The sequence below is a fragment of the Artibeus jamaicensis genome, unplaced genomic scaffold (assembly GCF_021234435.1).
Source record: "Artibeus jamaicensis isolate MK-2021 breed Jamaican fruit bat unplaced genomic scaffold, CSHL_Jam_final scaffold_537, whole genome shotgun sequence".
In the NCBI taxonomy this organism is placed as follows: domain Eukaryota; kingdom Metazoa; phylum Chordata; class Mammalia; order Chiroptera; family Phyllostomidae; genus Artibeus; species Artibeus jamaicensis.
The window spans coordinates 5031126-5048316 of NW_026522047.1; the positions used below are offsets into that span (position 1 = coordinate 5031126).

At 51.2% G+C, this 17191-nt stretch overlaps 1 protein-coding gene across 2 annotated transcripts in view; it reads left to right on the forward strand.

The window, feature by feature from the left end:
- Nucleotides 1-16711, forward strand: part of BBS12 (Bardet-Biedl syndrome 12) — a 32011-nt gene extending 15300 nt beyond the window's left edge. The window contains exons 3-4 of one of the 2 annotated variants that reach the window (XR_005080236.2): nucleotides 2996-3070; nucleotides 3787-4125. The gene's annotated coding sequence lies outside the window, so the exon portion shown is untranslated. Of the gene's footprint in view, nucleotides 1-2995; nucleotides 3071-3786; nucleotides 4126-16476 lie in introns of those variants that run through there. The other variant, XR_008390258.1, reaches the window with a different exon arrangement.
- Nucleotides 16712-17191: the final 480 nt, after the last annotated feature.

Genomic DNA, 17191 nt, shown 5'->3' on the forward strand with positions numbered 1-17191 from the left:
TGCACAAACCCACAGGCCCTGCGACCCGCACGCAGGGAGCACGTCAGGCTCAACGCTCACCCGGTTTGCGGGATGGGCTCGGGTACCTGGGCTCTTGTCCCCGAGCTCGGCAGTGACCGGGGCGTCGTTTGCACAGCTGCGCTCCGTGTGTTCTTAGGACTTCCAGTGCCGAGGACACTGCCGCTTTCACGGCGACAGGGTGTCATTTAGTAAGACCCTAAGGCCTAGGTGCAACTCTGAGAAATGTTAAGAATAACCAGCCATAAAATCCCGAGAGCATCTTTCCTCTCAAGATCTCTCAAGAGCCTGGATCCCCTCAACCTCTAAGACGACACAGAACTAACAAACGCAGCGCCTGGTCTCGGGCCTGCTCCGCAGGTTGGAACAGCCCTGCACCTGGGCGTGCAGCGGAGGCGGCTGTGAGCGCCTGAGCACCGACCCGTGCGCCTGCGCCGGTGGGGCTGCTTGCGGGCTCCCCGACAGTGGCTGCCCTACCCCACCGCTGGGCGGTCTGGGAGCAAACGCTGTGTCCCCCAACGTGCCCAGGGGCGCCCAGAGGCGCTCAGAGAGCGCACGGCTCCGCAGCAGGTGAGGCGCAGGCCAGGGAGCGCGTCTGCTACGTAAGGAGGTTTTCCTTGTCCTTCCTCCAGTGGGTTTGCACGCGTGTTCGTGTTCGTCTCCGTGTCGCTGAAAGACCAGAAATTACCAAAGGCCGTGGGACAGAAAATGAGCCCCTGGCTGGCTGGTTTCCTTGGTGTTTCAGCCCAGCACCTGAATCCCGCGTTCCAGAATTTTTTCACCTTTTGCTTCTGGAATCCGGCGCTTGTGCAGCTGCCTGGCCACCGGGAGCTGCTTCCGAAGTGGCGAAGTGGCGAGTCGCAGGAAGGCGCGGCCTTCCCTGCCCAGAGACCTGCAGAGGCGCTGCGGGCCCTGGTTACGTGGTTAATGGGGAAGAGCAAAATGTATGTAGGCGACGTGCTCACGAGAAGTTCCTCCACGAACGCCCCAGGGAGCGTGCCCCGGAGCCCGCTGAGGAGGAAGATGCCCCAGCGCACCCGTGTGTGGATACGGGGTCTGCGCTGCCCGGGGCAGGACTTGGTCGTGGCGGCCGCTCCGGGTGGAAGGGAAACGCAGCGCTGCCAGGCGGCGTTTCCAATCGACAGCACATTTATGCTGCCAGCTCGTCCGGGGACACCGTGCGGCCTCTGTCCCCGGGTGACTTCTGCCTCACTTCTGCGTGCAGTTTTTCCAGCAGTCACCGAAAACGAAATGCAGGAAGATCCCCCAAATAAACCGCCATCATTCCAGTCTTTCTAACCTCAAGCAGGTCCTGACTGCCCGCCTTTCCGCAGTACTTCTGACGTGTGCGGAGAACGGGTTTTCTGATTCTTCACGGTAGTGACAGCACTTGGGATTTCAGTGTTTGGGGTTTGTGTGTGTGCCTGTGTGTGTGTATGTGTGTGTGTGTAAAGCACAAATTAATCTTTTATACTCTTTCTAAGAATTACTATGTGATAGTTTCTAATCTGATTAAAATTTTTATCTAGACACAGACAATACAAAGAAAAATAGTATTCAGTACCCATTATCAATTTAAAAAAGAAGTAGAAATCTCCATTTTTTTCCTTTCCACTTCTGTAGCAAATGTGGTGTGAAGTCCCTCAAGGTATTTGCGGAGGAAAAAGGGGAGTGAAGTAAAAAAAAAGAAGGAATGGAAAGAAGTGGATGCTGTTCCAGCTCGGAAGATTCTTGGCTTTAGGGAAGTGGGGACGGATGTAGTTCAAGGGAACACAGCCCGAAAGCAGTTTTGAATGTTGGGAAAGGAACTGCGTTTCCATGAGGCTGAGGATGGGGCTTTTCCTGACACCAGGGCCACCCAGGCCCCCACAGGCCACCTGCTGGGCTCCAGCTTAAGTTTTGTGCTGTACCTTTTTCCAAGTCAGAAAAACCCAAACTGTCACAAATGAAGATTTTATCAGATATACTATTTCCTGCTCATTTTTTTTCTTGTTGCCCGCTAACAAGGATAAACAAATATTTTCTTCCGGGTGCCCTGTGGGGGACTCTGTCTACTAGATGGGATTCCTGCGAAGGTCAGAGAGACTCGGGATGGGGAAGTGCTTTGGAACTGGTCCCGGCGGGGCTCAGATGTCAGGGCTTCACCCCACACACCAGCACGTGGCGGGTTCAATCCCTGGTGGGTCCCCAGTTGGGGCGGGTGTGGGAGGCCAACTGATTGATGTTTCTCTCCCTTCCTCTCCCTCTAAAACCAATAAACATATCCCCGGGTGAGGAGCTAAAAAATAATAAATAGACAAAGAATTGTCCAAACATAAGTCGGCATCATCACCCAAATCACTCTGTGACATATACATTTTTTATCTCATTATTTTCTAAATAATCAAAACTACTATCTTGGAATTACGATGTTGTTCAGTTAAGGTGAAAATGTTAAGCATTTTTGGGTTTGCATTTCAGTTAAACTAACAAAATGCATTTGAATTTTTTGCTTTAGATTGAGGCTGGTGTGTTAAAAAAAAAGATTAGAAAACACAGTCCACCAATCTCAATTTCTAAAAAGCAGATTTTCTCCTTGGGCTTTGGCCATTAGCCTTCTGTCTTTGTGTGTCTCCAAAACAGCAGGAGGTGAAATCCCCCCCCTCATGGGGTCCCACGGGAATCCCGCCGCAGAGGCCTGGGTTCCAAGGTTCCAAGGTCACCCAAGAGGAGGAAGACAGCGGCCACAGGACATGGTTTATTTTCAAAGCGCTTACGGGGGAGCAAGATCCCCTTTCGGGAGAGGAAGGCAGAGGAAACCAGAACCGCGGCAGACCCAGGGTGCCTGGCCCAGCCCCCTTCCTGGGGTCCTGCTTGACGCCCCCTACGGCCAGCACACACTTTGTCTGTTAAACGCACAAAGGGGAAGAGCCAAACACGAAACAATCCACTCCAGTAAACAGCGCGCTTACTGATTTTGTTTTTTCTGGTTTGTCAGAAAATGCGCCGTACCAGGCTGGGGTCTGACGGTTGTCTTGGCGTTTCCTATGCTACCCTGACCGGATCTTTCAAGGTTAGCCTAAGTAAGAATGAGAAGGGATGAAGCAAACGCACTTAAAAATGAAAACATAACGCATTACACGGAAGGAAGGATGGGGGCTCGCTCCTGGTCTGTCCCTGGTCCGGGCTCATGGGGGCTCGGGTCACCCCGCGGTCGGGGGTCAGCAGTGGGCCTGCGGTGGGTCTCTGCTCCGCCTGGGCTCCTCAGGAGGCTGGCAGCTGACTCCAGCAGGAGAATGTCCCATGCTCCCCAGTGTATCCCTGCCTCTGAAAGTCCTTTTTCTCTAGAGCTGGTCATCTTCAGGGACCCACGGGGGGGCGGTGAACTTCCCCAGGACCCACTATAAGGCCAAACAGTTGCAGAACAGGCCTCTCCCAAACATGCCTCCGGGCACAAGGAGTATTTGGAGGTACAGGTGCTAAGAACAGTCCATGCAAGAAGGGTGCTGAGCCCCCTTTATTCCTGAGAGCAGGAGGTGACACTCCCCATGACAGACTCCCTCCCTGCACCAGGAGGGACAGACATTGTCATCCCCAGAGCCCAGGCCCCTTTGGCAGCGACTCCCCAGGCACGTGGTACAGCCCCTCCCCCGCAGCTGGCTCCCGCGGCTCCGGCTCCGCCCAGTCTGGGGACAGCGCAGCCCAGCCGCTTCTTTGGGTCTTCGGTTCCCGGGAAGGCTCCCCGTGCGCCCACCTCCTTCCCTGTTTCCCTCCCTTACTCTGTGCCAGGCCAACTTGATGCCCAGGCCCCTGGAGACCCTGAGGAGGTTGGAGAGAGGCCTGCTCCTCGGCCACGGGGACTCGGATGCCCTTCGCCTGCTTCTCCTTCCTGGCTCGCTGTTCCTCCCATCTGCGGGGAGCGCCCCTGGGACTGGCAACCAGGTCGTCCACACTCAGCCTGCTCTGTCCCGCCTGTCCTTGGGGGGTGGGGCACCCTGTTGGGAGTGAGGCAGGCGTTCAGATGAAGTGTGCAGAGGGTCTGAGGGTCTGAGCAACCATGGTGACCTGCTTGCTGTTTTTGTTACGTGAGTTTTTCTCCTCTAGAATTGTCACTGTTAACATTTTGAATAAAAAGGAAAGATAATACTATTTATATTTTAAACAAAAGATTTAATTTTGTGGACAACCATTTTTAATGATATTCAAGTTTTTACAGAATATTAGTGCTTACTTCTTTTAATTTTCATTTAAAGGATCAGCATGTCCTGAACTATGTTACCGAAGGGAAATGGAAAGAGTTTCTGAAAAAGGGGGCGGTGCACATGCTGTGTTAAAGCCCCGCCTCTCTGTCAGCACCTTCGGCATTAGACTCTCTGTGGTCGTTCCCGAGCAGGAGACACTCGGTCGGAAACTTTTTATTGACTTCGACTAAAGAGCACAGTTTGCCTTTATTATGCTTACGTTCTTAAGAGCCTTATGTAATAGGCCATAGAGGCATGCTTTTGATTATTTTTTTAAAGCTGAAATTGAGCTATAAAATTGAATCACTTAATGAAAATAAAACACATAGGGACTTGGAAGAAAATGAAATAGAATAGGAACTAAAATTAAAAAGCGTTCATCAGCTTCGTCACAGCGACAAGCAGAGCAACACAAGCCAGAACTGGCATCTTGAAGGCATTTGCGGGGTGGAAGTTAGTTCAGGCCTCCAAGTCCGTCTCTCTCCCTCCTTGTCTCTCTTTTTCTCTCTCCACATGCATGCACAAGCACACACACACACACACACACACTGTTGTGCCTGATCAACCAGAGAGCACCGCTCCCTGAGTCGGCAGTGTTCCCCAGGTGTGTTTGGGGCGCTCTCTGTGGTTAGCTCACGGCTGCGGGCTCAGTGAGCCAAGTAACAGCTGCCGCTCCAGGAGCACGCCGGGCTGGTGGACAAAGTGTGTCTCACTCAGACAGTGAGAGCACAGGATGTCCATGGATAAATTCCATGAAGGAGGTGTGTGGTGGTGGAGGAGTCCCAGAGACGTCATTTTGCTCGGGGACACCAGAGGAGTCCCGTGGAAAAAGCACTGCTTACTGTGGGCTTTGCAGGATGGAGAGGTGTTTACTGTGGGCTTTGCAGGATGGAGAGGTGTTTACAGAATGACGGTGGAAGGCTGGGGGGACTGATATGGAACCCGCAGCACCAGTGAGCAGTGCCATGGCCCCACCCCTGTGCTCAGGGACAGCGAGGGGCTGTCCCCTCAGCTGTCCTGTGAAAAGCGCCCGGCAGCTGGCCGAGCCAGGAGGGTGCCAGGAGGCACATGAAACTGCCCCTAGAAGGGTCTCCTTCATGCCCAAGACAGCGCAGCTAACCTGGAGCTCTCTGCTGAAATCCAGCCTAGGGGTGGGAGCCCCGGGTGTGAAGGGCGTCACAGAGGCAGCGGGTCAGGCTTGTTCCCACATCAGGCACTGGTCCCCTGACTGGGTGCAGTGGGTCTGAGCCGTCCCTGATGAGGGCAGTTCTCTGGAGAAGGTGGCTCTGGGCGTCACTCTCAGCCAGCACGTGCCCTCCCTCCACCTTCCCCCACCCCAGGACAGTGTGCTGGTCAAACAGAGCCGGGCCAGTGTTCTGGGAGCTGGTCCTCTTCCACTGGGCCATCCAGGGTCTCTCTTTGTCCACTCTTAACCACACCGGTGTCCTGGAGATGAACTGTCCCATCAACGGAGACTCATCCGGTCCCCACATGCACCAAGGCACCTCACATCCCAGTCTCCCCCCTCCCCCTGCCAACCCACCCCCACCCCCACCCCCACATGGGCCTGAGGGCACTGCCTGGCTCTGTCCCTTGCTGGGTGGACAAGGCGCAGGGCTGCGCCAGGTTCGGGGTGTGTCTGCCAGGCTGACCCCCAGCCCGGAGCTGCACCCTAGGACTTGAGGCCCCCCAGTCTCGGCATTCTGAAAACTTTCCGGTGGGTTCCCTTCAGCTGCGCCCCCGGTTTCAACCCAAAAGGACACAGGCCAGCTCCTTCCTCTAAGGGGCTCCCGCCCTGGGCAGGCGGCTTCCCTGGTCTCTGCTGGGTCCGTTGCGTGTCTGCACACTTTACAAGGTGTCCTTCCTGTTACACTTCACTGGGGGACTTTTTCTATCGCTAATTAGAACTAATGTTTGGGAGCTAAAACGAAAACCTCTTCTCCCTCAAAAGGCCCTGATTTTTTTTTTTCTTCCCTTACTATTGTTTCAGCCATGGGTTTGCAAGATCTATTTTCGAAACACAAAAGCTGAACAATAATTCTTTCTTTGTTTTTGCATTTCTGCTTTAATAATCCTCCCGGAGGCCATGGACGTCTCCAACTAAATTCAGAGCCTCCAAAGCAGGGAAGTTTCCAGGAGACAGGGCACAACCCTGCCACAGCCGCGGGGCCAAGTGCAGGCCCGTCTTGGAGACACTTGAAGGCCGGGAGCCTGTGGAAGGGGAGGGCGCCTGCCAGGGAGGCAAACTGAAAACAAATGTGGAAAGAAGTCAAGAGGGCCGCGTTTGGAGTTCCACTCCGGGCTCCACGGGGGAACCCCGGCGGCCCTGCGGCGGCATGTCCAGGCTTGCAGGGCCTGGACCCTGGGAAGGAGAGTAGGGTGGAAACGAACGAAGAAAGAAACCACGTTCAGCTTGTCCACGGTATTGAAAACAGGCAGCAGTGAGCGCTGGCCCTGGGCCCCGGTGCCTGCAACCAGCGCAGGCTCTCACTTCCAGGGAGTGGAAGGACTCACTCCCAATGTGTCTGGCGGCTGCGCAAACCCAGTAACATGGAACCTGGGGGGGAAAGGAAAGTATTACTTTTCTTCGTTCTAGGAAACACAGCTGAAGAAGAAATAGTTTTCTGGTTTGAAAACCAGAATTAATGGCACCGTTGAAAATGAGCTCAGTGATTTAGATAAAAGCACAGCCTTCTGGTGGGTTCCAGGAGCTCGCCGAGCAAACCAAGGCCGGGCCACCCAGCTCCTCTTGGATTCAGGTATTTCGGTCAGAGAAATATCTGCCAGAAAAAAAACCCCAAAAAACCTTTTAAGCATTTTTGTCTGTTTATAAAAAATATTCAGAATTTGTCTTTCAATTTTGGTCACGGAGCGGATTCCTCATTGTCAGTGGGTCAACTCTGAGCTGGTTTCCGGTTGATCGTTGGATTGCGAACCTGAACTGCATTGTTGTCGGGTGGTCGGTGGCGGGAGCTGTGGGAGAATTCACAGAGAAGAAAGTCCAGAGAGTAAAGTTTTATTCACTCTCCAAGAAAGGACAGGGGCATCGTGTGGAGAGATCTGCCAGCACTGAGAGGAGGGGCTTCAGGATTTTATTGGATTATGATTGAATTTTAAAAGGGGTAGGGGTGCTGTGTGGTGTGGCCCCCGGGGAGTTGGGTGTTCTAACACAAGGCTGTAGTTTGTCCCAACACTCCCTTCTGCCTGTGGCTGTAGGGAGCAGTTAGTTCTGTTCTTGCTCCGGTCATTTCCAGTCCTGGGGACATAAGCTGAGAAGAGTGAACGGTCGGTCATGTTTCACAAGGTCACAGGCCTGCTGGCACACGGGGCCACGATAGCAAACGGGGCTGGCCTCGCCCTTCCTGTGACCATAGGCAGTTCGCGTGCAGTAACTCATTTAATGCTTCCAACTGCCGTGTGAGGTGGGTGTTATGGCGTTCCCATTTTACAGCAGAGGAAGCGAGGAAAAACTAACCAAGCAAATATTATGCACCAGGTACTAAGTGGTTGGTCAGTAGTACTTTACTTGAGACTTTTAAAGAACTGAGATTCTAGCATTTCTCCCATTTTAGGGATGAACAAATTGAGATGCAGATAAGCTAGTTGGTTTTAAGGCGACACAGCCAGTGAGGGACGGAGGAAGGATTTTAACCCAGGTCCATCTGTTGACCCAACTTCCTGGTTCGTGTGATATTGAAAAGCTAGAAATAATGCATGTGCCCCATAATTAGTTAAGTTCATGGTGCATCTATGCAATGGAATATTATACAACTGTTAAAAATGATGCTGAAAATATACTATAATGATATACAAAACAAACTTTTCAGCGGAAAAATGGCAGGTAAAATATGCACAATATGATTTCATTTAAAAATATATGAAATACAAGATATACTTTTTAAATATATATTTTATTAATTATGCCATTAGTTATTCTATTCCCCCCTTCATTCCCCTCCACCCTGCACACCCCCTCCCCCACTGTTCCCTCCCTTTAGTTTATGACCACATGTCTCAAGTTCTTTAGATTCTATGTCTCCCCTACTATTCTTGCCCTTCCCCCTATTTCCTACCTACCATCTATGCTACTTATTTTCTGTACTTTCTCCCCCCTTCTCGTCCTCCCACTCCCCTGTTGCTAACCCTCCATGTGATCTTCATTTCTATGGTTCTGCTCCTGATCTAGCTGTCCTCTTAGTTTGCTTTTGTTTTAGGTGTGGTTCTTAATAACTGTGAGTTTGCTGTCCTTTCACTGTTCATCTTTTTTATCTTCTTTTTCTTAGGTAAGTCCCTTAAACATTTCATATAATAAGGTCTTGGTAATTATGAACTCCTTGAATTTGATCTTATCTGAGAAGCACTTTGTCTGCCCCCTCCCCCCATTCTAAATGAAAGCTCTGCTGGATAGATCAATCTTGGATGTAGGTCCTTGGATTTCATGACTTGGAATACTTCTTTCCAGCCCCTTCTTGCCTGTAAGGTCTCTTTTGAGAAATCTGCTGACAGTCTCATGGGAACTCCTTTGTAGGTGACTGTCCCCTTATCTCTTGCTGCTTCTAGAATTCTCTCCTTTATTTTAATTTTGGCTGATGTAATGATGATGTGCCTTGGTGTGTTCCTTCTTGGGTCCAACTTCTTTGGGACTCTCTGAGCTTCCTGGATTTCCTGGAAGTCTGTTTCCTTTGCCAGACTGGGGAAGTTCTTCTCTATTATTTGTTCAAATAAGTGTTCCACTCGTGGCTATTCCTCTTCCCCTTCTGGCACCCCTATAATTTGGATGTTGGAATGTTTAAAGATGTCCTGGAGGTTCCTAAGCCTCTCCTCATTTTTTTGAATTCTTGTTTCTACATTCTTTTCTGTTTGGTAATTTTTTTCCTCCTTCTGGTCCACTCCTTTGATTTGAGTCCCAGTTTCCTTTCCATTACTATTGGTTTCCTGTGCATTTCCATTCATTTCAATTAGTTTAGCCTTCATACGTTCCTCTAATTTGTGACTAAAATCAACCAGTTCCGTGAGCATCCTGATCACCAGTGTTTTGAACTGTGCATCTGAAAGTTTGGCTATTTCTTCATTGCTTAGATTTATCGGCTCTGGGGCTCTAAGTTCTTCTTGAGCCATGTTTTGATCTGTTCATGCCGGTTTTGCTGAAGGGTTCGTTGTTGTCAGACTTCCATGAAGTTCAATTTTCTGTGGTTTTGGCTGCGTTTTTGTTGCTAAAACTTTGTTCTTTTTAAGCTTGGTTGTGGCAGGAGGCACAGTGCTTCCACCTACGCCTCCATCTTGGCGGAAGTTCAGATATACTTTTCAAAAAAGCACTACACATGCCCCATGAAAGTGCAGGGGCTGGTGCGAAGGGCATCAGAATGCGCCCCCGGAACACGCCTCCTGGCATGAGGGCGCTTCGGAGCTGATTATTTTGAGCAACTGCAGACCCACAGCAGAAGCCCTGAAACTGGGCAGACATTGCCCGAAAAGGGGCCCCCATTTCCCAACAGTGTGCCTGTCAGCTCCAGGGTGAGGCAGACGAGCGAGTCACGAGAGGACCCATCGCCAGAGAAGGCACAGACCGTGCGGCGAACCTCACTGTCCTGGTCGCACCCACAGTCGGTCTTGCTGCCAACATCCTCCTTTTGTTTTTGGCTACAGACGGTATCGGAGGTGGTGCCCTGGCCCGTCTGAGGGGGGTTGCCCTTGGTTCCTCGCTATCTCCCATGCACACGTGAGGTATACATTTTAATAAACGTTGGTTTGTTTTTTCTTCTTAAAATGCCTTTTATCATAGGGGGCCTCAGTCATGAGCTCAGAAGGGGAGAGGGGCCATTTTTCCTCCCCTGCACTTGCTCAAAAATTAAGCATCTCAGGACGGCGACGGCAGAGCGCTGAGCCCAGCCCCAGGCCCTGGTAAGCCCAGGGCTCGGCATGGCCTCACGGCCCCCACACCCCAGACCCCCGGCCCCGGCTGTAGGAGCTCTGGGTCCTGCCTTGCGCTGCCCCAGGTGGACCGTGGAACAGGGTCAGTTCGAGCTGAAGGCCACTGAGATGCAGCTGCCGCGGGAGCCTCAGGCCCTCTGGCTCTCTGCCTAAACGCAGGGCGCACTCCTCCCCGGTACAGGTGGCGCAGATCTTCGCCTGTGGACACACCCTTCTGCAGGCGGAGAACTGGGACTCTTCTCGGCACGACCACCTGCACCGAGGAAGCCCTCCCACTCAGGCACCCCCTGGCCACCCCGAAATCCCCACCAGTGGGAGCCCACACCCCCTTTGCCTTTGTCTAGTGGCGCCTCTGCAATTTATTGCCCCCCATGAAAACGGCTCACAGTCCTTCAGGTCCCACCGCAGCTTTGGGTTGTCGCCTCTCTTCTGTGAAGCCCCTTCACAGGAAGAAATAGTAAAATCAATAAAGAAACGTAGCTTTTTCCCTGTTAACCTTCCTTTTGTTAGTTTAACTCAAAGGCCCCCAGATGCAGAACCTGAGAGGGGAGAGAAGATTCTTTTCCCCATTTGTCAGCATTGCATTGCTCGTGTGTCTTGCTTTGCTAATAAGAAAAACGAAGCAATAAAATAAGGGCTCTGAAAACATCCCAGTCACATACCTTTCAGCAAAATTCTCTAACCAAATGAAAATCAAACCTCGTAATAGGGAGGATGAAAAGTTCAAGAAACATTAATGAGCAATGAATCTTATAATATTTACAATTGAATCTAAATGGATGAGGGTGGTTAACTGGTGGTTACGCTCTGTGAGGGATTTTGAAACAGGAGGGAGATTCTGTGAGGGAAAACGTGGTGATAGTCTGGGTTGGAAACCCTATAATTGTCTCATCCAACTGAAGGCTTGGGCAATAGGGAGGATGTGGGTCGTTAAACGTTTAAAGATTTCATTTCAATGGAAGGAGGAGAGAAGCCTTGCAGTAGCAGTCTGGGTGACTCGAGATTCCATCACGCTACTCAGAACGGCAGGCATAAAATTTAACACTTAAAATAATTTCTGGAATTTTCCACTTAATGTTGTTTACCGCACTTTGGGTTACTGAAACTGCCAAAGCGGAACGGCAGTTCAGGGGGCAGCTCCGCGGGAGAGCTGTGACCTCCACCTCACGGGAGAGGCGCTGCCTGGAGGTCGAGACACAGCGGTGTTCGTGACCGTGGGGAAAGGCTGTCCACGTGGCCCGAAGCGGTGGACAGCAACATGAACTGTGCTCATATCCCCCTGATGAAATTCAACGTTAACATGTGAATTCCGTAAATAATGTAGGAAGGTAGGAAGTGACCACGTTAAGAGCAGAATATAAAGATATTCCTGGACTGTGAGCACCGTGGGTCAGGAGAGGACGCAGCCCGCGAGCCGGTCTCAGAAGCAGCAGAGCAGGAGGCGACCATCAGAGCTGTCTTAGGCTCGTGGAATGTGGGTGAAGTCCTTTTTCATGTAATTACTTTTGTTGTCACACAGTTGCTCAAGCACTAGATGAAAACAAAGGCTTAAAACAGAGGAACAAATGGGTGGAAGTGGAAGAGACCAAAGTATTAGACAACGCTTGAGGAATTTTTGCTGCGCCGGGAAGCAGAAAATGGCCAGGACCGGGAGCAGGGTGTGGGGCCGGAGGAGGGAGCGGCCCTTCTGAAGAGAGGAAGGGGCTGCATACTTTTGTGCTGATGGTGATGAGCTAGTAGGAACGGGGAGAAAGGTTCCGGAGAAAGTCCTGCAGCAAAGGAGAGGAAATGTGCTGGGCACCGACTTGGGTGGAGCTGGGCAGGGGCTGGGCTGGGCCGGGCCGGCGGAGCCCAGGGGGGCCAGTGCAGGTGGGCTGACCGGGTGATGGTGGGGCTTTGGGGGAGTTCTGTTTCGATGGATTCCATTATATCCAGTGAAATAAGAGGCAAAGCGAGGAGTCAACCAAGACTGGGGCTCTGATGGAAGTTTGGGTAGAAATGGAGAGATGCCAAACCGTCTCAAGTTCAAAGAGCCACCGGATCAGGACGACCTGGCAGTGTTCCCGGAGGGGACCCGGGGGGGCCACCTGGCGGCTGCAGTCACAGGCCTGCTGACCAGCCCCGGGCAGCCCGCCTGTCTTGGCTGTGCCATGCCAGTGCCTTACGCACACAGGGGCTTTCTCTTTTCTGTGACTCTTCAATGAGTCCAGTTTCAACATTGCAAGCTGCTATTATCCTCCCCTTTCATCGCAAGTGCAGACAGTGGTGTTGAAAGCGCCCTTGAACTTGAGATATCAGCAGGCTCTTCCTCTTCGAAGGCGTTTTCCTCACCCAAAAACACCTTCTGCAGACCTCCGAGGGAGCTGGCCCCGTGCGTGGCTGCCGCCCAACAGAAGCCATGGCCTTGGACTTGTGGCTGGGAAGCAGGTTGTGGATTCTCACCAACTGCAAGGAGTAAAGAAATATGTATCATTTTGCTCTGTAGGAGCACGGTAGTTCGGTTCATTTTTTAATTTGCTAGGTAAGGGAAGACAGGGCCACAGGAACTGCGTGACCAACTCTCCTCCGAAGTTTGATGCTTTTCGGAGCCTAACACTGATGTCACTAAGGGTATTAAGCCCTGGCTGGTGTGTCTCGGCTGGGTGGCATCCCATGAAGCAAAAGGTCACTGGTTCGATTCCCGGTCAGGGCGCATGCCTAGGGTGCAGGGTCAGTCCCCAGCCAAGGCGCATGCCAGAGGCAACTGATCAGTGTTTCTCTCCCTCTCTTCCTCCCTCCCATCCCCTCTCTCTGAAAGTAAATAGATAAAATCTTGTTTAAAAAGAGTATTGATACCAGTGAGGTGTACAGGACTGCATGCTGGGGTTTAGTCTAAGTAGATCAGGAAATGGGGGAGAGAAATGACTAGAAAATCCTGAGGGAGAACAAACACATTAGTAGGAAAAAGAAAGTTAAGCACTGAAAATAATTGACCAAGAAAAGCAGTCAGTACATATTCTATCTTTTGCTTTTCTACAAATACATATTGCACAGGGAGAATGGCGAGTAGAAAAGAACGATTAAGGAGTAAGTGTACCTCAGTGGGATGTCCTTTCTTTTCCCCCAAATATCTGGCTCACAGGGTGTCTGTGGCTCACCTGTGTGCAGAGGGGGGACTCCTTCCCTTCCAGACTCTCTGTCAAAACCCTGGCGGTTTGTCGCCTGAAGTTACTGCCTGTTAATCTCACGGAAGAGAGTGTTGCTTTGGACACCGGTGCTTCCCGCACTTTCTGGGCACCAATGAAAGGACAGTTCCTTAGCAGTTTCCGCACCTGTGCCCAACACTTCACAAAACAAGAAATAAGCCTGATAAACTCGGGAAAAACTGTTCACATTCAATAATAACCTTAAAAATCAAAATTAAACCTATAGCGAACTGCCCTTTTTTTGCACGTCCAGTTGTGCAAAGATTACGTGTAAAACAACGTGTGAAGGCAGAGGGAAGAGAGCTGCACTACGCTTTTGGGAAAAAACTATGAATTCACACAACTTTCTCAAGCCAACTGGACAGAACATTCCCCAAAGTCTTGAATCATTCTTTATTTAACTAAAGGTATTTCTTGAGTGTCTTCAATAGGAAGGGCTGGAAATTACGTTCCATTGGTTTGTATTACATAAGCGATTACAAGTGCGATGCGTCCTGTGAAAGGGAGATCAAAAGGCGATTAAAAACGAGGAGTTAATCCTGAGAAGTAATCAAAATTGTGCTGTCGGGTCATCCGACAGTGCGCTGCCCAAGTGCCCCCGGGTGGCGGGCTGACTGCGGTGCGTGCGCGCAGTGGGAAGTCTGTGGCAGCACCGACTGGACCTGAATCGAGAAACAACGCAGAAACGTCCACAACAGACTGGAAAGTGGGACAGGATGTCGCAAACGGGTTTTCCGTGTGACCCAGCGCTGGAAAGCAAACAGAAGGGAAGCTAACTCGACATCTCCATCCTTGACCGCTCGCCCGTGCAGGACACACGCTAGTCCCTCCTCACAGTTTCGCTGTCTGCACTTTCAGTCATCCCTGGTCAGCCGCCATCCGAAAATACGAAGTGGAGAATTCCAGAAATGGCAGTTTATAAATGTAGCGTCCCTTTCTGAAGAGCGTGCCGAAATCTGGTCCCAGCTCGGCCAGGGCGTGGACCACACCGTCGCCCAGCGGGACCCACCTGGCGTTTTCAACCCCCCTGCCTCCCGTCACTCTGGTTGCAGCGCATGTCTGCGTTTGTTCTGTTTTACTATTAGCTATTGCTGTCAATCGCTCACTGTGCCTAGTTTGTAAATGAAATGTCCCGGTAAGCATGTACACATGTACGAGGGTAGGAAAAAGCGTGGTGTGTGGAGGGGCCGGTGCTACCCGTGAGCGCAGGCATCCCGGCGCCTTGGAAGACACCCTCCGCAGGTAAGGGGACTGGCAAAATGGTACCAGCGACGATTGCTAGCTGGGGATGTTACAGTAATATTTCCTTCTTCCTGCTTATCTTCATAGACCTGGAAAAACCAATAATAATGCTGGCATTTCAGGCAGCATGGTGTTTTGGAGATTTTAAATTCATGAAATGCATTTTCCTACCATAGAAGAAATACTGGAAAAAAACTTTTGAGATTTTCAAGTCCAGTCAACTCCTGTTCCAGCTTTAAAAAAAAAAAAGAAAGAAATCATTACTCATTCTTTCTATTACTTCTGTGGGAAGACCTTAACTTTAAGAACACTAATTTGAGATGAAATTTTGTATCCTCCTAGTGACTAGTACCTGAGGTGTTCCAATGACCTTTCGCATCCCAGGGGATGGCCGCTGAGGGTCAGGCTTGAGGTCATTGGCTGGGGAGTTGCGAAGTCATAGTTTTGGCTGAGAGCACAGTGAACTTGGGCTACAGACAGAGCTGATGCTCTCTCGGTGATGAAAGAAAAAAAATATTCAGTCCTTTCCTCTGAACACAAAATCAGCCCGTGTGGACGGGTTGGAGTTTGTAACAGCTGTAAATCTGGCCCCTGTTGCTTTTTTGACCATATATGGTCGTGGCAAAGTTACTGATGTTTGGGAACACTTCTGGGAAACAGAAGTCTTTTCGAGGAGCCATGAAGAATGCCAGGGCCGTGGAGAAGGGGGAACTTGACGGGGGTCCTTCTCCCGCATCTGGAGAGGCTCCGTGTGGACGGTGACGGAACAGCGTGGCTCTCACTTCTGCTGTGACGCCCTCTTAGTCTTTGACCCAAAAGACTGGTGGCACGTGGGGGTTTGCGTGATGGTCACAACATGTGATGACGATGATCAGGTGGCCCCGTCTTGAAACATCGCCTTGCGATGTGAGTGACCCAAGTGTGACCTATTCAGAGGTCAGAGGAATCCTGGCCTCGCAGCATCTGGGCACGACCATGACGCCGGGCGTGTGGGCTTGTCCTGCAGGGATCTGCCCCCTGGTTTCTGCTACGCACGTGTGTGTGCTTGGTGTGCCCTCGGACCTGATCTCCGGAGGGGTCGCGGGGCTGGCACGAGGCTGCGGGACATTTAACTTTCGTGTGGTCTTTTTTCACGCGACCTTTTCCCAGGCCAGCTCCCGCCATGCTACCCTTGTCCCATTTGTTCTTGTTCTTAAACTTTGACACAGAATTTAGCTTGCGTCCACATTATTGCTAATTTCAAGTTGTTCCTTTCTCACTGGGCTTTTCAACTCCGATCTTATTCTCTCTGTCACTAACTGGCATTCTCGGCCCGACGGTTACAATCGTGTGGAGCTCGGCACCTCCTCAAAGGGCTGAGTGCTGGCGGTGGGCTGGGGTCCAGCGAGTCACTGTGGGGGTGGATCTGTCCATGTCCCCGAGAACTGAAAAGCAGGGACCCAACAAACCTGTGACTAGTACAACTGAGGAGAAAGACTTGAACACGGGCACATGGGGGCCGGTGCGCTTGGGGTTGCGGGTGCGGCAAGGCCGTGTCCAGCCTGGCACTACGGCCAGGCCGTGCGGAAAGGCTCGTGGAGGCGCCGCTCCGGAACCCCCGCAGCAGCTACAGTGTGAACAAGGCAGCTCACACTTAACTAACACAGAACGTCTTCTACGATGCCCAGGGAGTGAGAAAGCAAGCGGCTGAAAGAGAAGGACGTCATTCCACAGAGATACATGGAGATCGACTCCATTCTTTTAGCTGCCATTGTTCGTTATAGAATCGCATCCCGTACTGATGGGCTTTCAGCAAAAATACTAAACGCCAGACGGCAACAATTTCTTTTATGATTCTCTACCGATGACCATTTTTACTGCTTCTTTTCAAACTTCTGCAGCCACACCCTAGGCACCCGTGCCTGTGTTCCCGGTCATTGTCCCCGTGTGAGTGGCCGTGGGGCAAATGCCTGGGGAGTTGCTGGACTGGATGGCACGCTGACTTCAGATGCGAGCTGGACTTCGGTTCTGAGGCCCACCGGTGCTGCGAGAGGACCTGCGTCCTCCGGCTCTCACGCGAAACTTTCTGACCGTGGCCAATGAAAGGTGGAGCGCTGTATCTCATTCTAGGTTTCATTTGCCTTTAGTCCACATTTGATAGTTCATTTAAATGTGCTGAAGGATTGCTTTATGTAAATAGTATGTATTTATCTATGTATCCTGTTTGTGACTCCTTTCCTACAAACTACTTGTTCTTCCTTTGCCTGTGGATCTTCACTCACTGACACTTAAGGCCTCTTCTATACTTGGAGGAGTCCCATGGGCGTCACAGGGCAGCATGTTTTCCCAGTGTGTCGCTGACCTTCTGACTTTGTTGAGAGCAAGGGCGGCACTGGCAGTGGGTTCTCCCGTGCGGTTCGTATATAATCGTAGCGTTCACTCACCCAGCTTCCCGGATCCCAGGGGCAGCCTGTTCCGAAGGTGTATCCAGGTGCCCACTTCTTGCAAGGTTGCTTTAAAAAGACAGGTTTTTGGTTTTTTTTTGGTAGTTTTTACACATTTTAAAAAAAGTGCTCTGAATTGAGGGTCAGGATACCCTTTTAAACTAATGTGAAG